Raw genomic sequence first — 20,210 nt, 5'->3', positions numbered from 1 at the left:
CAGGATTTTACCTTCATTCATCAATTTTCAATGAAACATTATTTCTACACCAAACATTTTTCTTCAGAAGAATCTTGAACATCTTTGACAAGGACCTATTTCATGAGAACCAAACACTATATAAAATATGTACTTGAGAAGCATGAAAAGGTGGGGAAAAGTGGGACCTAAGGTTGATGAAAGTTTCTGAATATAGGGAAGTTGTTTACAAATTCTTTGCTGTTATGTAAAATCTCACACTGAAACCTGCCAAAATAACAGAAAGCATGAGTGACCTGACGTGAAACTGTCAGCCAAACAACTGCTGAACCAGGAGCAATTTCCACCTCTTTGCTACAAAACTATTCAACAGTAAAATAAACTGCTCTGCTGGGAATTATCTCCTACTTTGTATGCTGTCACTACAAGATGTCCCTGACCAGACTCACAATCATTTTTACAAAGCCATTAAAACTTTCCTGACAGTCACCCTAAATTTTCTTGCTGCGCTTTATGCCATTATTTCTGATTATAGTCTATTAGGTCCCTTTTTACAGTAACAGTCCTCTTTTTCCAGATTACATAGATGAATACTTATTTTTGAGGACAGGAATAGTAGGGGAATATATTTCACATGCATTAACCATTCAGTGGGATAAAAGAAAAGCTAAAACAGTACCAGAGATGCAAAAAAATATTAAGATAATATGTACTGATGAGGAAAACTGTCAGGAATTATATTAAAGAGTATCATTCAATCATCTTTATAGAAACATATACTGCCATTGAGAGTAAAAGGATTAATAAGATTTTAGAGCTAATGAGACTGAGTCAATAATAAAAAGACAATTCTAGCTCATAATTAATACTTATCTATTTCCCTGTGAGTCACTTACTTATTTCATTATATATTTCCTGTGTATGAATTATCTTCTTCCAAAATTTTAGAAGAATATACCATTAGTGATGATGGAAATTTTAACATAGCAATTAAAGTAGTGTTGATGCTTCCTGATCTGCTAAACCAAACTTATAATTTGAATAGTTGAATATATTTTGAATATTCAAAATATAGTTTGAATATATATATATTCATTTTCTATAGGACTCAGTCATTTTCCTTTATTGTATTGATTACCTATTAAAAATACTTTGCTCTTAAATCTCCAGTCTTGTATCTTTCCTCCTTTTCTTCACAGTCACTCCCGTGCCATTCATAGTGAGGATGAATGGATTTGTTACAAGCACCTCTGTTTCCCTTTAATCCAGCTCAACAGGATTCTGGCATTATTCTTTCCTCCCATCCTCTCTCTTATCATGGTTTGTCCACTATCCTTTGCCTGCAGAAACAATCTGCCTACATTTAATCAATGTGCCAAGTTGCTTTAGTCACGTCCGACTCTTTGTGATCCCATGGACTGTAGCCTGGCAGGCTCCTCTGTCTGTGGGATTTTACAGGCAAGAATCCTGGAGTAGGTTGCCATGCCCTCCTCCATGGGATCTTCCCGATTCAGGGATCAGACTCATGTCTCTTATGTTCCCTGCATCGCCAGGCGGGTTCTTTACCACTAGCACCACCTGGGAAGCACATTTTTAATCTACAACTTTAGTTATACCTCCAGCTGCATTGGAACATGCACATGCCTTAGTAATTTAAGCAAGCATTAATTGGATTCATCTACTTTCCCTTCCAATAACCAATTTAATTCTCTCTATATTTTGAACAATCTTTCGAGAAACTTAATTCCATTTCTTGAACTTTCATTCTAAATTGTCCATACTTCAAACCAGCATTTGAGAGATCCCGTCTCTTCCAAAAGAGAAGTCTTGAAAACTCATCAATGACCTCAGAATTTAAAATCATTGGTCTTCACTTGTTGTTGGGGAGAATTTATTGGACACGTTCTATCTGAAAGATATCAGGCAAAGCTATGTTTGGAAAGAAAAACATGAATATTAACGAAAGCCTACTCTCAAGTTGCTTATCATTTCTCTCATATTCAGCTGTTTCAGACATTTGATTTTTCCTGGAGTTTTTTTTTTTCATTGTTTTAAGATAGAATTAGCAATCAATGGCTCCAGATCAAATTCAGGCCACTGCCTATTTTGGTATGTGGCTTAGGAACTAAGATTTTTTTTTTTTTTTGGCATTTTTTAATGGTTGAATAAGAGTCAAAATAAGAATACTATGTGGTGACAGGTAAACATCAAATGATATTCAAATTCACAGAAATAAATATTTATTGGAACATATCTACACCCACTCATTTAACTAGGCTTTATCATGTGGGAAGAGAGCAAATTAGCCGAGATGGCATGTTCAGGCTCCCTCGCCCCACGTTTTGTAAATAAAAACTATGCAACAGCTGAGATCACTTGTAGTACTGCACACGCATGTCGCGAGGTTTGTGTAATAGCGGAGATCATTTGTCGCACTGCGCATGTGCATCATGAGGCGCTTGCTTGGTCACAGGCTACTTCTGCAGTATATCTGTACAAGATTCACCAGGAAAGCCCGGGCTGCTGCTGCATCGGGGCTACATTGGTGTGACACCATGATTATTATATGAGGTTATGATATGGCTCCATTATGGCTACTTTATGGTTATGTTGTGGCTGCTGCCACGGCTGCTTTCTCAGCTAGGAGAGAGGCTGTGTTGTGGCTGCCTGGCCAGTCAGAAGAGAATAAGTATGTCTGCAGATCCTACGGCTCCTCAAATCTCCTTCCAGCCTCCAAGCTCACATCTTAACTACCCTGGGTAGTAGGGTACCCAGCAAACAGGGTACCTCACAGCGAAGTGAGGACAGTGTGAACAGCAAAACAATTGCATCACGGACAGGATCAGTGATACACATCTCACTATTTAAAAAGCAAACAACTCAATTAAGAAATGGACAGAGGATCTGAACAGGTATTTTTCCCAGAGACATACAGATGGACCACAGGCATGTGAAAACAGACACTAATCATCAGGGAAATGCAAATTAAAAGGACAGTGGGACATCACATCACATCTGCCAGAATGGCTGTCATCAAATGACAACAAATAAAGAACCTGCCTGCCAATGCCGGAGACACCGGAGATGTGGGTTCAGTTCCTAGGTTGAGAAGATTCCATGGAGGAGGAGATGGCAACACACTCCAGTATTCTTGCCTGGACAATCTCATGGACAAAGGAGCCTGCCAGGCTACAGTCCATGGGGTCGCAAAGACTCTAACATGACTGAACACACATGCAATATAAGCCTAATCTTAGCTAGATTATATAGATAGGTACCATGTATCTATCTGTATTATCTGTGTATCTATGTCTAAATAGCTGTCATTCATATATCTGTTTGTGTGTTCGTGTGTGTGTATGTATTCTCCTTTTAAAATTTATTTTCTATTTAATTTTGGAATCAATTTAATACAGTACACTTTCTTTCTCTCTATTATGTTTCTATTTCAAATTGCCTATTCAATAGTTTTTTTTGAAAAGACAGGGAGGGAAGAAGACCTGGTGAACGGCAAGGCCAAATATTAATTCCTGGTTGTCATCCAACCATGATAATAATAAGGTAAAAAGAATGAATAAACTCTTAAAGGGATTGAATGTAAAATAAATGGAGCAGAAAAGAAAAGTCTGAGATTTGACTTTCCTGAAGTCACCAGGAGGGAACAGAAGATAAAGAAGCTACTAAGGTGGAATTTAACTAACAGGATTAAGTGACAACCAGGGTAAGTTGTAGCCTGAAGCCCATATCAGCAAACTTTTACTCTGCATGGTCCATATAGTAAATAGCTTAGGCTTTGCCATTCATATTACCTTCATCTGCATGAAAGCACATACAACATATATTTTTCTTACAGATTTATTGAGATATAATTGACATACAGCACTATGTACATTTAAAGTGTACAACATAATAATTTAACTTCCATCATGGAATGATTATCACACTAAGTTTAGTGAACATCTATCATCTCACATAAATGCAAAATAATAGACAAAATTATTTTCCCTTGTGATGAGAACTCTTATTGTTTACTCTCTTAACAATATTCATATGTAACATGAGGCAGTGGTCATTAAACTCATCATGTCATCCATTACATCCCTAGCATTTATTTATCTTATAACTAGAAGTTTGTATCACATTCAGGTAATTCTGTCTTTCCCCAGTCTCTGCCTTAGGTAACCTCAAATCTGATCTCTTTTCTATGAGTTTGTTTACTTGTTTGTTTTTAAAGTATAATTGACACTATGTTAGGTTGCAGTGCATAATATAGTGATACAATCTTTCTATATATTGCCAAATGATCACCCCACAATAAATCAAATTACTACCTGTCACCATACATAGATACTGCATTATTATTGGCTATATTCCCCCATACTATACGCTTTGTCCCTGTAACTCATGTATTTTGTAACTGGAAGCTTGTGCCTCTTAATCTCCCTCACCTATTTCATTCATTTCCTCACCCCTCCCCTCAAAGACTCACCTTTTTGTTCTCTTTATCTATGACTTTGTTTCTGTCTTGCTATGTTTGTTCACTTATTTTTTTTTTTAGATTACATATATAAGTGAAATCATACTGTATTCCTCTTCCTCTGATTTATTTTAGTTATCACAATACCCTTTAGGTTCATCTACATTGTCAAAAATAGCAAAGTTTCACTCATCTTTATGGATGAGTAATATTCCATGGTATACATAACTCATCTTTTTATCCATTCATCTGTTGATGGGCACCTAGGTTGCATCCATATCTTGACTATTGTAAATAATGCTGCAGTGAACATATTTTTTTTTTCTTCAGAAAAATACTCAGAAGTGGGATTCCTTGATTGTATATCCTATTTTTAATTTTCTTAGGAAACTTCATATTATTTTCCATAGTAACTGCATCTATGTACAATTCCACCAACTTGGGCAGATTCTTTACAACTGAGTCACCTAGGAAATCCTTGACTTATATTCTGGAAGTTTAAAAAACTAAGCAATTCTACAAAGTAATAAATAAACTATAGGGTAGTAAAATAAGAAAGTAATTGACAATAATAATTATGCATAAACCTACATATAGAACATTAGTATACTCAACATGTAAAATAGCTTGTTTAAACAAGTTTAAAAGTAGATTTAACAGTCTTTGGAATGCCAGGCCTAGGAACATAGGAAAAAAAAGAAAAACATTGAAAAGGCGGACTGATTGAATACTTTATAGGCTAGGGTTCTCTAATATATAAAGAAAGGCAAATATATGAACTTCTGCATAATTTAGATTACAAATGCATTCTCATTTGCATGGCTGTGAATGAAAACACATTGGCAATAGTATTATAAAGAAGGCAGAAATACATATGCAACAAATAAGGAGACCTAAGCTGTATACACTCAACTTGAGTACCACAGTGTGGGTTCACCCAAGAGTAGTAGAGAGATGCTTCTAGATACAGAGTGAACTACTGGGAACAAATTCTGAGTCAAAGGTAAAGAGAGAGGCTTTGATGTTTGATAAACATATAAGCATTAAATTTGAAAGCCCCTGGTCATATTGTCGACCTGATTCTCTCACTGATCAGATCATTAACTATGAAAATAAATTGGTTTCATATATAGACTACTATGTAGAAAAAAAAATTAATGAAAACCTACCGTGCAGCACAGGGAATTTTACTCGGTGCTCTGTGGTGACTAAATGGGAAGGGAATCCAAAACAGAGGGGACATATGTATAGCTGATTCACTTTGGTGTACAGAAAAACTGACACAATATTGTAAAGCAACAATACTCCTTTTTTTTTTTTTTTTTAAAGAAAATAAGATTTCAGCAGTTCTCCTGGCTTATCGTTACTGCTTCTCTATCAGTCAGATTCCTAAGACTGGCAGGAGGGTCTGCTCCCTTGGAGGTAGCTGAGAATTAGGGAGAAAAAAAGGTTTTGCAAAAAGAAAAAAATTAAATCTTACTGAAAATATGTAATGGTAATCTTTATTATTTTCCAACAAATGATCTGTTCTCCAGTTAGATTGTTCTCATCAAAATTTCATAAAAACAAATAATTTCCCACAGTGACTAGAGTGTATCACACATTTTATTAATCAAATTCCTTTTAATCTACATTTAGTAGCCACATTTCCAAAACCTATATAACTCATCCCTAATTACTATGGGTCTTACTAATTTCTTCTTGTCTGGATCTTCATAGTATTTACATTTGGTGTAACATGATTTGGCCTTTAATCATGTATTATCATTCCCACCTAAAATGCTAGCCTTTGCTATTCCAGTACTTCTACATTTTCCAAACATACTGGGGAAGATACAATATTACTTTAGCAAACACATGTTACAATATCACTTATTGTAGCAAAAATAAAGGGAGTGGAACCAAAAGGTGTGTATTTCTCAAACATGATGTTAAACCCTACGCCATGTTATCCAGAATCATTGAGAAACCAAATTTTAGAGCATCTTCAAATTATGGTCTCTGGATGGCTCCCAGTTGGCATATCATTTGTTACCAAGTTGAGAATAGTATAGAAATGTAAAATAATCACTTAGAATCTTTATATATGTAAATATTTGTATTTAAATTTGAGCTATTTATGAGTACTAGATATAATATATTCCTTTTAATCTTGCTTTGCTAAATATAAGTAAATGTATTAAAAAAAACCTAGATCTTACAATAACAAATTAAACAATTTAATATCAATGGTTATCTCCCTTATTGGATTTTTTAAGGCAATGAAGTTAAAGTACTTTCATCAATTTTTAATCAAGATCACTGCTTATAACACAAGTTTTACAACTGCTATTTTCTACAATTAGATAAATTGAATATATCTAATTCTTGTTGCCATTTTATTTATGAAAATGTCATAAACAGTCTAGTTCATATTAATTAAAGTATAGGTAATCAGAGCAGTTTAGGGCTGATTTGCCTTAATTGGCTTATCAAAGAAAATTGCCAGATAGCATTATTTTGATTCTATGATATCAAAGTTGCTCAGACCACATAGAAATAGAAATTTTCATCCTTTCTTTTAATATAAAGTTAATGCATGCATGTCTTTCAGTGATATAATAAAAATGGAGCAGATAACACTACAGTATCATAAACTGAGGACTGGTTTCTTTTTAGAAACAATATATTAGAAAGATTAAAAAATAGACTTTGAGGTCAACCAGACATAGATGTAATCCAGTTTTATACTCACATAAGCTGTATGAATACTCCTCTTAAGCTTTATGTCACCTGTATAATATTATCAATCATATAGGACTAATATGTGGGTTAAATGAGGTTATATTTGAAATGGTCAAATGAGCAATAAATGTTACCTGTTATTTTCAAATAGAAAATTCACCATGGGCTAAATTTCATGAAAATTATAACAGTCTGTGAATTTTTCATCATTTTTCTTTTTCAGTTTCCAAAATGCTTTGGAGGGAAGTTGTGTATATTTAAAATTTCAGATAGATGGTTTAAATATTAGTTGCATACATATTAAGAAGAAAAAGTTTCCCTTTATTATTTTTGCAGTTCTATGATATTGAGCTAATTATCTTTTCTCAATCTCTTTGTCTAGAAATTGAGAGGGTTAATTAGAATTTGTCCATTGTTCTAATAAAAGAAAAAAAGAGCTATTTGAAATACTTCTACTCTGTGTAAGCAGAAAATATTTTATTAGTTTTTAGAAAGTATTAGTAGTATTATATTAGGTCCACCCATGTTGTTGCCAACGGCAGAATTTCTTTTTTGTTTTGTTTTGGCCATCCCATGCAATTAGCAAGATTTTAGTTCCCCAATCAAAGATTGAACCTGGACCCTTGGCAGTGAAAACTCAGAGTCCTAACCACTGGATCACCAGGGAATTCCCAAAATCTCATTCTTTTCCATGACTAATATTTTACTGTGTGTGTGTTTGTGTGTGTGTGTGTGTGTGTGTGTGTGTGTAAATCACATCTTTAACCATCCATCTGTTGGTGGGCATTTGGGTTGCTTCCATATCTTGACTATTGCAAATAATACTACAATGAATATAAGGGTGCATGAATCTTTTCAAATCAGTGTTTTTATGTTCTCTGGATATATATCAGCAGTGGAGTTGATGGACCATATGGTAGTTCCCTTTTTAGTTTTATGAGGATCCTCTGTACTGATTTCCACAGTGACTGTAGCAATTTACATTCACACCAACAGTGTAGGAAGGTTCCCTTTCCTCCATATCCTCACCAGTATTTGTCATTTGTCAAGTTTTAATGATGGCCATCTTCAGAGGAGAGAGGTGAATAACCAATTCAAAAAGAAATAAATTTGTAGAGTATTAAATTTCAAATGTCCATAGAACATAAGAGACGAGAGAAGCTTAGACATTTTGTGAATGCAAGGCTAAATAATTTGTTTATTGGTTCTCCTGGCTTGGGTTGATCCCAGTTTCAGTGAACACTGAGAATCCAAGGGCAGGGACTTAATGTCTATTTGGAAAGGCATAAATTTGAATAATGGGGAAATCAAATTAAATGTCAAGACCATAGGTTTCCCTTTAGATACAAGAACCAATAGAGTTCAATAAAATGTCCTTTGAACTAAAGGAATTAGACAAATATGGGGGATATCAGGACATGTAAATTATATAGATGCACAAGGTTCATGATGGATCAACTCAATTAAATGTAGTGTAGATAGTTGGAATTAAAAAATTAGTTGTGTTTCATTTCGTTGTCCAAAGTGATGAAGATCTGATTTTTACAAAGATGATTTTTACAAAGGTCATGAAAGAGCAAATGTGCTCTTTTCTAACTTTATTTAGCAAAGCACAATTGGTAAGTTGGTTAGATAGGGTGAATATACATCACTTAAAAATTCTTTTTGTCACCTGATAACACATGAACTTAAGTTCACACAAAAAATAAAAAATATAGAAAGATGAAAGTTACTTCTTTTTTCTTGTTTCTTGAGGTAGGCCTGTAATGCTATGAATCTTCCCCTTAGCACTGCTTTTACAGTGTCCCATAGGTTTTTGGTTGTTGTGTTTTCATTTTCATTCATTTCTATGCATATTTTGATTTCTTTTTTGATTTCTTCTATGATTTGTTGGTTATTCAGAAGCATGTTATTTAGCCTCCATATGTTTGAATTTTTAATAATTTTTTTTCCTGTAATTGAGATATTCTGGATTCTAATTTTTTAAGTAACAATAGAGAATATTTGTTTAAATGGTCATTTCCAACTATGGATTATTAGTAAAGATTAGAAGGACCATAATAAGACTCTGTTTAGATTAATGTACCTTGACATTTCATTTGAAGCATCAAGATAAATTAATCCAAATAGATTCATTTAAAATATATTTTGTGCGTATGGTCTTAGTCATGTCTGACTCTTTGGGACCCCATGGACTGTAGCCTGCCAAGCTCTTCTGTTCATGGGATTGTCTAGGAAAGAATACCGGAATGGGTTGTCATTTCCTCCTTCAGGGAATCTTCCTGACCCAGGGATCAAACCTACATCTCCTGGGTCTCCCGCATTGGAAGGGGGATTTTTATCATTAAGCCACCTGGGAAGCCCAAAATGGGCTTATAAACTAAAGCAATTTTATTTTTATAGATTTCATTTCTGTGTTCTTATTATATTACTAAAGCATATGTAGATTTTAAATAAATAATACCTGTGAAATAGATTATCAGGTAGTTGAAGGAATGACTTCTACAAAACAGGATTGAGGCAAAAAGCTTGAAGTTTACTTTGGGAGATCATAAGCCATATTCACAAACTATCTTTAGCCATTTAAGGGACTTTCATATAGATTCTATTCCTTGATGCTTTCTAGTTATTTTATTAAATGGATTAAATTAAATTAATTATTATTGGTATAAATCCATAGGATAAAAAGGAAACAAAGCTACACTTCTAATGGAAAAAGTCAAGAAATTTGAACGAGATTGTATACAGAAGTAAGTTCCCTTCCCTTTCTTTAAATGCACGAGTTTTTTTTATTTTAATGCTAATTTAAAGATTTCTCTTTTGGGGGACATTAGTTGATGAGCAAGACATGTTTTACTGATTACTTTCCTGAGAATATCTATGTCATCTCTCCCTCTGAATAGCTTACTCTGTCTTGCAACCATTTAAAAAATGTTGAAGTGTAAATTGAGGTAATTTTATGATTGTTGTGTTCTCTACATTTGTTCAGTACAGTGTAATATCATTTAAGAATTTGTTTTTGGAAGAAAATAATCTCACAAAGCAAATAGCACAGGGTCATCTTGATGGAGTTCACTGTCTCCCCATATTAACTGGCAGAGGGCACTTTATGTGGAAGGCAGGCTTAATCATATTTTTCAAAAAGTCATTGACTTAAAAATATTATTCTGAAGTATGGTTGATTTATCCTCAAAAATTATAAGGCTGGTTAGAGGATAATTATACACATGCGTAGTTCTGAACTGTATTATAATTCACACATTAATTTGCTCCACATAGGAACACCTATACTGAGTATCATTGCACCTTACTTTTCTGGTCAACATTCTTTAAAAGTCATTTAGCAGGATTCATGTTTTTAACTAGTTAATGACTATTATTGCAAAAAACTTATATTCTATTTCTTATAGGTACGAAGGGAGTGGATACTGGCCAAAAATTGATACACATCTAAAATATTTTGCTATGTTTGTACTAATTAATGTAAAAATACAAAATTACACCCATTTTAAAATCAAATGTTGTAAAAAAATAAATGTTATATTAAAAAATAATTTACCCCTGCACCTACCCTCTTTATGGGTAGGAGGACAGATCAAAAGCACATTTTTGTGTGTGTATTTTCTCTTTAAAACTATATCTTCATTATATTGCCTGCAGAATTGCATTTGGTCTTGTCCCCTTTTACTGACAAATCTGAAAATGTTCTACTGCACTATCCAGCTCAGGAATATTCTCAAGTAATAAAATGAAGACAATATGGAATAAGAATTCATCCAAACTGTGTCTGTGATTTAGTTCAATGCAAATCATTTATGTAAGTAGATTATATAATCCTTTTTTTTGCATATTTAAGCTTTCCAAATAATTTCAGAAGTTAACTATAGAACATAAGATAATTTTTGCACAATTATGTTCACTATATCTGTACACTGAAAGTTACACATTTTAAGAAATTTAGAAAATATAAAACCATTATATGATAAAGTCTATGGAGAAATATTGAATCATCATTGTAAACTTTAAGCAATATGTTAAAAATTTGTGATTTAGTCATTTAATAAAATAGAGACATTAATTTACTATATTGTTTTCCTTCCTTGTCATTATTCAAACTGAGACTAATGACCCATCTAAATATGAAAAAGATATTAATGAAATGACAAGCTTTCAGTGTTAAGTTAATATTTTGACAACTACTGTTGAAACAGAAAATGTTAGCAATGGTAAATCAAACAAGAGATTAAAGTTAAATATCAAGTTTAAGAAATGTCAAGAAAAAATAAGGACTAAAATTAGAATAAATCATGAAGATCATAAATCTCATCCTCAAAACATTACAAAAAATATGTCATTTTCAATGTATTAAGAAAAGATGAAAGTTAGGGATTTTGTAAGCAATATTATCCTTCAGAGAGAAGCATCACAAGAAAACATCTAATACTGATGATTCAAGAAATATTTCTGAGAGCATTAGTTAAAGTGATGCACAGAGTAAAAAACTACTACTTTTTTTTTTCTTCTAGTATTTTTGAAAAATATTTATTTATTTGGTTGTGCTGGTTCTTATTTGTGGCATGCAAACTCTTAGTTGCTTCTTCTAGTATTTTACATGTATACATATGCAAACTCATTTTATAATCTTAAAACCATACCTATAAACAATTTCCACTCCACTTTTTCACTTATTTTAATATCATAATTATTTTATGTCATTACATTTTCTGAGAAATTATCATTTTTACTGGTTGCACTGTAGTCTGCCATAGGGATCTGCTCTAATTCATTTCATTGCTCTGTCAATTTTGGAAATTACTACTTCTGTTATAAATGTATACACAATAAAGATACGTTGCTATCTACTACTTTTTACTCTAAACATTTTGTATTATTATTTTTTTACCATGCCAATCTGTTACTTTGAATAAGTCAACTGGTACTTTTTTGTGTGAATAAAGCTAAATCTTAGACCAGAAACAGTAATTGAAGAGCCGTAGACTGATTTATGTAATTTTGTAATTCTCAAGTAAAAATGTTTCATGTTTAAAGACATTTGTATGAATGAATTTTATACTGAGATCTTCAATTTTAGCCTCAAGAAGTTTCTATTGAAAAACCCAAATTCCTATAAGTACATTTCTTTCTCAAGTACAAAAAACGTGCTCTTAGGTGTATACAGTGAATCCTTATTCCTCATATAAAAAATATGATGGCAATACATTGTCTGAGACACATACATGATTCTGATCACATCCAAATAACTTGTCTGGTTCTTATTAATAATCTCTCAAAGACTTAATATGTTATTTTAGATAAAATTACTTGACCCAATTAATATGCTATAGAACTCCATTGAAATACTGTTGCACAATTTACATGCCTCCCACGACTGTCCCCTAATGTTAGGCTTGCATACTTTGAGTGCATTAGAAGCACAATGTGAGAATTTCGTGAGTGTGATTTTTTAATGCAACAGTAGAAGGCCTCTTTAAATCCAGGGCTTCAAAGACCAATTTCATAAATTTAGTTCTTTTAAAATCTACCGCATAATCTTCTAAGAAATAGTTAGAGGTAGTTTACATTACTCTCTTTAGGTAGCCTTTTCAGGATACTATTGTAATCACAAAGGGATGAAAGCTTAAATTTTTATCATTTTATTACTCCCTGTAAATTAAGCCATGTTTGAATAGAAACCCACTGAGAACAGAATAAGTGGGGAAACATTTCGATTACCTTTCTGAAATATACAAGTGGTATTGAATTCAAAAGTTTGCTCAGTGGCTTCATGGGGAAATGAATTGTCTGCATTGTATAAAGGGGCTGATGTTTTAACAATTGTTTTTGTGGATAGAATTAGAAGAGGTAATAATTGGATTAGAAACAGAAGGAGATGCTGGGAAGGGAATTGAGAAATGCCCTAAAGTCTGAGCTGCTCTTGGAGAGGGGAACACCAGCAGAGAGAGAAATATGGACATAGCAAAGAGAGGTGTGTTTTCCCATTTCTAATCTCAGTTTCAATTTCTTGATTCCTAAATATTCTGCACACTATGGACAAACTGTCCCTATGTAGAAGCTCCATTTTAATAAGGTACTAATAATATCATTTATAAAGACAAAGAAATTTTCTTATGTGGAAATTCTAAGCCTAAACAATAGACATTTTACATCAGACTTTCTGCAGAAAATATGTCCCCCTAGACTTAAAGTTGCATCAAAACCAGGACTAGAATCTTCACATTCCAAAATACAAGACCCATGCATGATGAGGGCCTGAGCCACCAGAGGCTTCCCTGGAGGCTCAGATGGTAAGGAATTTGCCTGCAATACAGAAAACCCAGGTTCCAACCCTGGGTTGGGAAGATCCCCTGGAGAAGGAAATGGCAACCCACTCCAGTCTTCTTGCCTGGAAACCAGACAAGCCTGGCAGGCTACAGTTCACGGGGCCACAAAGAGCTGAACAAGACTAAGCAACTCACACACACACACACACACACACACACACATGCATGATAAGATATATGTGATTTTCTTTCAAGCTCTTCTAGTCTATTTTATTCAGAAAAGAATAAATAATACCATGGCATATATAGAGAACAGCTGCTGAGTGAACTGAAGTAAAAAAAAAAAAAAAAGTGTTGAAGATTAAGAGTTGTAGACATTTAGATATGTTGACAAAATACTTGAAAACCAGAAGAGTTAAAAAGTTGGTAACCTTGGAAAAGCTTGTCTTCCCTGAGCCTGTAATTGAAACATTTTTCCAAACCCATTTCAGTTTGAGTTCTGAAGTTACAAGTCTGGGATAGAATTCTATTTGCTTGAAGTTCACACTTATTGCTGGTGACAAGATGAAACTACATATACAACTAGGATAAATATAGCCAAAATCCTAGCTAGTTAGGCTACATCACCAAAAAAAAAAAAAAAAAAAAAAGGAAAAAAGAGAGATGAAAGTATAAATAAAAGAATATTCTATGAATCTTCAACCAACTCACTGTCAAAAGCTGAAATCTGATGCAATCTGACATTGCACCAAAATTGAATTTTTATTTAGAGCAAGGAAACAGCATCTTCTAAGAGATTTCATCAAGAATTCTATACTCTAAATATTTCAGTTTTAATCTAAATGTTACTGGTCAATGAGTTATATTGGAGATTGCACTGTTCTTCTCTTAATATCAACAGTGACTTTGAAAAATATTATATCTATGTTTAATCTTTCGTGCATGTGTGGGATAAATGATTACAAAAGCCTCATTTTCTCTATTCACACTCAATAAATTAATCTCCTAAAATCCAGAAGAACTAGATTTTTTTCTATATTAGCAGTCTAACCTATCTTGGACTGAGCATCTGCACAGTATAATTTGACTGTGTGATTCTGAATTAATAGACCCATGAGACTGATTGCATGTGTGGGTGCTAAGTTACTTTATTCATGCCCAGACTCTTTGTGAGCCCATGAACCTGCCTGGCTCCTCTGTCTGTGGGATTCTCCAGTAAAGAAAACTGGAGTGAGTTGCATGCTCTCCTCCAGGGAATCTTCCTGACCCAGAGGTTGAACCCACATCTCTTACATCTCCTCCATTGGCAGGTAGGTTCTTTACAGCTCGTGCCATCTGGGAAGCCCAGAGATTATGTTTACCCTGAAACAATTCAATGATCATTAATTTTATGAAATATTTTTCACAAACACATTAAAAGAGGAATGCTGTTTTGTGGGAATTGTAAATTAAGGAGAAATAGTAGGTTGAGGTGGAGAAGGCAAAGGCACCCCACTCCAGTACTCTTGCCTGGAAAATCCCATGGATGGAGGAGCCTGGTAGGCTGCAGTCCATGGGGTCGTGAAGACTCAGACATGACTGAGCGATTTCACTTTCACTTTTCACTTTTCACTTTTATGCATTGGAGAAGGAAATGGCAACCCACTCGAGTGTTCTCGCCTGGAGAATCCCAGGGATGGGGTCGCACAGAGTCGGACACGACTGAAGTGACTTAGCAGTAGCAGTAGGTTGAGGAGAGAATTAGATGTGTACAACTTTAAACTCAGACAACTCATAAAGAATGAAGAGTCTAAGGCTGTACACAGTGGAGCAATGGAGTTTTCAATAAATGCACTTCATAAATGTTATTTGATTACCTGCAATGTATAAGGCAGGTACTAAAGTACTTGTATTCCCAAGTACATTGGAAGTAAAAATTTTACTTCCTTGTCAAAGCCTTGACTAATGGAGATAGTAAGATGTGGTGGATTGCATTCTCTGTCAGCTAGGCTATGGCTAAGCTATGTTGCCCAGTTTTTATGTCAACAGCTAATCTGATAGAGAATGGGCAAACAACAGAGTCTTACTGTATGACACAGGGAACTATATCAGTATCCTGTAATAGACCATAATGGAAAAGAATATGAAAAAGAATACATATATATATATATATATATATATAAGTGAATCACTTTGCTGTCCAACAGAACTGATATAATATTATAGATCAATTATATTTGAATAAAATAATAAAAAGCTAGTCTGGTACATATACACCATGGAATATTACTCAGCCGTTAAAAAGAATTCATTTGAATCAGTTCTAATGAGATGGATGAAACTGGAGCCCATTATAGAGTGAAGTAAGCCAGAAAGATAAAGAACATTACAGTATACTAACACATATATATGGAATTTAGAAAGATGGTAATGATAACCCTATATGCAAAACAGAAAAAGAGACACAGATGTACAGAACAGACTTTTGGACTCTGTGGGAGAAGGCGAGGGTGGGATGTTTTGAGAGAACAGCATGTATATTATCTATAGTGAAACAGATCACCAGCCCAGGTGGGATGCATGAGACAAGTGCTCGGGCCTGGTGCACTGGGAAGACCCAGAGGAATCGGGTGGAGAGGGAGGTGGGAGGGGGGAAGGGATGGGGAATACATGTATATCCATGGCTGATTCATGTCAATGTATGACAAAACCCACTGCAATGTTGTGAAGTAATTAGGCTCCAACTAATAAAAATAAATGAAAAAAAAATTCTACATACTAGAGGTGCTGGTGGATATTAAGCAACTAAATAAATACTTATAACAAAATAAAAAAAATTAGTCTGGTGTCTCTATGAAAGCGTTATGGATGTGATTAACATTTAAAATTAACTGGCTCTAATATAGACCTAAGATAGATCATTCCCCCTATGATATGGGTGGGATTCACCCAATCAGTTGATCGCCTTCATATTTAAGATTGAAGTTTCCCACAGAAGAAGAAATCCTGCCTTAGGGCTTCCACATAGAAATATGCTTGAGTTTCTAGTCTGGCTACAGATGTCAGACTCAAAACTCCAATATTGACTTGTATCCACAGTCTGCTGACTTAGTCTACGGTTTTTGGATTCCATGATGAATATCAACTCATATTTGAATTTCCTGCTGCCTGGTTGGCCCTAAAAATTTGACACACATACCACTCCACCAACCATTACCAGAGCCAGTTGCTTAAAATTAGAATATGGAGCCAAAGTTAGTGATGGAGATATATAAATCCAGATCTAGATACAAAAATTAATTCTACTGGTTCTGTTTTCCTCTGGAGAAAAATATTCTTTTGGCATAAGACCCAGAAATTTTCTCATGAAATTAGTTTATAGTTAGACATGTAAATCTAGTAGAAAGTGGCACCAGATAGCTTTCATCCTCTGAAATTAACATCTTCTTGTATTTAAGCAGAAAACAAAATAGATTCACATATGAAGCAATTATTTAATTTAGCATTTATTCTCAGAGCATAACACCATCAATTTTTCTTTTTTCTACTTCTGTATGCTTGTGTATCATGAAAATGTGTCTGTATACATGTTCCAATTATTTAAGCTTATCTCACATTAAGGAGAAGGAAATAGCAACCCACTCCAGTATTCTTGCCTGGAGAATCCCAGGGACAGAGAAGCCTGGTGGGCTGCTGTCTATGGCATCACACAGTCAGACACGACTGAAGCAACTTAGCAGCTGCACATTAAGGAACAACAAAATAAAGCAGTGTGAAATAAAAGTTTATCTACTGTAGCCTTTATTTCACATATATTGATTATAATAATTTCATAAGAAATTTCTTTTTTTATATAAGCAAAATCTCTATATTCTGTATTTGACAATTATAAATAAGATGTAATTTTAGCCAATTCTCCATTCTCCATATTATTTTTAGTGCTTTACAAAATATATTGATCAATTAAAAATGTATTTGTATTTTAATTTCAATATTCAAATTTCAGGAATGTCATCAGTTTAAACACATACTATTTGATAGTTTCTGCTGAAAAATACAAATCTAACTTTCCCTACTCTTTTTGCTTGCTTTTTCATTAGCATATAGAAATTTTGTAAATGTTTGTTTTATATAAGATAAGAACACTAACTTTCTGTCCTTATAACTTTTTCTTTCACAATAGGCATTTCCAGCATTAATCCCACATGTACAATGACTTTAAGGTTTCCAGGGACTATGATTTGAAAATTCTGAAGCCATCAGTTCATATAATCAATTATCCCTGATTTGTCATTGGTGATGTATACAATGGATGTGGATTCTCAGGCTGATGTATACAATGGATGTATACAATGGATGTGAGTTAAGGCTGTCATCACTGATGTCTGGTTTTCATCATCTCTTCAATTTTTATAGAAAAATATACTTTGTGTGTGTGTGTGTTATTTATAGGTGCCTCAGAAGGTAAAGAATCTACCTGCAATGCAGGTGACCCAGGTTTGATCCCTGAGTTGGGAAGATACCCTGGAGAAGGAAATGGCAACCCACTGCAATATTCTTGCCTGACAAATTCCACAGACAGAAGAGCCTGGTGGGCTATAGTCCATGGGGATGCAAAGAGTAGGACATGACTGAGCAATTAACATTTCACTTTCACTATTTCATTCACACACTAATATACATACAGAGAGAGAGATACATAATTCTATATGCTTTCTACTTCAGTTGTTCAGGAGGAAGTCTAAGTATCCAGAAAGGCTTAAAAAAGAGACATTCAGTTAAATAAACTTCACATCCCTACTGTCCAGATATGTCACAAAACTAACAAAACAATTTTTGCTTTTTTCAGCTTTAGATTCCAAATAGTTAGCTACAACTGCTAATTCTGTAGGAATCTGAGAGAAAACTCCTTTTAAAATGATTTTGTTTGGAGTTATATTATAATTTGGATGCCACATTTCTGATATCTGTCTGTTAGACCAGATTTATCATTTATACTATTTTTAAAATAGCTTTTATTGGAGTATAGTTGATCTATAATGCTATGTTTGTTTCTGCTGTACAGTTGTATATATGAAAATATATACATATATGTATATACACAAACATGCATACACTCTGTTTTAGATTCTTTTCCCGTATAGATCATTACAGAGAATTGAGCTCCCTGGGCTATACAGTAGGTTCTTCTTACATAATGTTTTTATAAAAATATAAATCTGCTATAAAATTGAGTGAATTGCTTTCTCAGAAACAAATATCAGTATTTTTACATGTGTTTATTTATTTACATACATGCACAACTTATTCAAAATACATTTAGTCAGTATTGATTTGGCATGATTATAAAACTAAAGTACATGTACAATTTCAAATGTTTTAATACTTGTTAAAGTATTGATTAACAAAAACAGTGATTCTATTTATTAATTTAGCCTACAAATGAAATAGTTTTAAATAAAAAATAGTTTATTTGTTTTAAGTATTCATACAAGTATTGAGTTAAATTATTTCCTTTCTTCAAAATAGGACACATTAGGTCATTTTGTCCTATAGTGTCTGAAGACATGCTGACCTAACTTATCTCACTCTCAAAATTTTTTTCCTTTTCATCCTAGGATATGGCTTTAACGTGTAAACCATTGTTTCCATAAATTAACATATGGCAACACTGGATGCTAGTAGACTGGAAACAGGAGTTGAAAATAAAGGATCTAAACCAAGGCATTAATATATATTTTTGCTCACATCTTGAGACCATGCCAACCTTAAAATAAGTATCAAGAGAGGGTTGTATTCTGAGGTCCACCAATATTTTTATTTTTGGATGACTGCACTTGTGTGGGAACACATAGGTAATTCAGGTACCTTCAGTATTACATCTTTTGATGTACAAACACATATTTATGTGTATATGTATATATATATGTATGTGTGTGTGTATATATATATATATATATATATATATATAGCTGTGGGCCTTCAGTGGTAAAGAATCTGCCTGCCAAGCAGGAGTTGCAGGTTTGATCCCAGGGTCAGAAAGATCCCCTCGAGAAGGAAATGGCAACCAGTCCAGTATTCTTGCCTGGAAAATTCCATGGACAGAGGAGCCTGGGGGGCTACAGTCCATGGGGTAGCAAAAGAGTTGGATTTGACTTAGCAACTAAACAATAACAACAGAATATATAACCATGGCAGTAGAAACATAATCTATTATTACCTTGCACAAAAGTATACTCCCTAATATGTAAAATCAATACCCATTTAGTCAGATATTCTTTTATTTTCTGAATGCTGTATCAAAATTTTACACAAAACAGTTTTTTCTGCAAAAGGTAAGGTACAGATAGATATCAATAAATAAAGGAATTGATGTTTTTCCATCTAAATCTAAGTCATTCATTCCATTGTGAGCTCATGAAAAAATAAGATGAAAAACAAAAGGGAATTCACATTTATAAAGCAGCTAATATACCCCAAATTTCATCAGATTATTTACAGTTTATTTTCTTTTGCTGTGTAACCATTGCCCACCAAAATGAGAGACATTGTAAATTAAAGAGCCAGTAAAGTTCTGTCATGTTCATTTTTGGTATTCAATTCTAGTGCTTTTATTTTAATCACAAACAAGTAATTAAGAATACATGATATATTATTTTCCTCTTCAAATATAAAACCTGAAGAGAGTAAGAGATAATATCATAGCTTTAATATGGTCCCCCCAAAATGTCTCACATATGTATAGATTTCATTGTGTTTCCAAAATACAA

The 20,210-nt window shown here is 33.6% G+C and overlaps 1 protein-coding gene across 2 annotated transcripts in view; it reads right to left on the bottom strand.

Moving 5' to 3' along the window:
* FSTL5 (follistatin like 5) overlaps positions 1-20,210 on the bottom strand; it is an 874,271-nt gene that overhangs the window by 91,340 nt on the left and 762,721 nt on the right. The window lies entirely within an intron of this gene.

The sequence above is a fragment of the Odocoileus virginianus genome, chromosome 12 (assembly GCF_023699985.2).
Source record: "Odocoileus virginianus isolate 20LAN1187 ecotype Illinois chromosome 12, Ovbor_1.2, whole genome shotgun sequence".
NCBI classification, from domain to species: domain Eukaryota; kingdom Metazoa; phylum Chordata; class Mammalia; order Artiodactyla; family Cervidae; genus Odocoileus; species Odocoileus virginianus.
The sequence above is the reverse complement of the archived record's forward strand: the minus strand, read 5'-3'. Positions and strand labels throughout refer to the sequence as shown.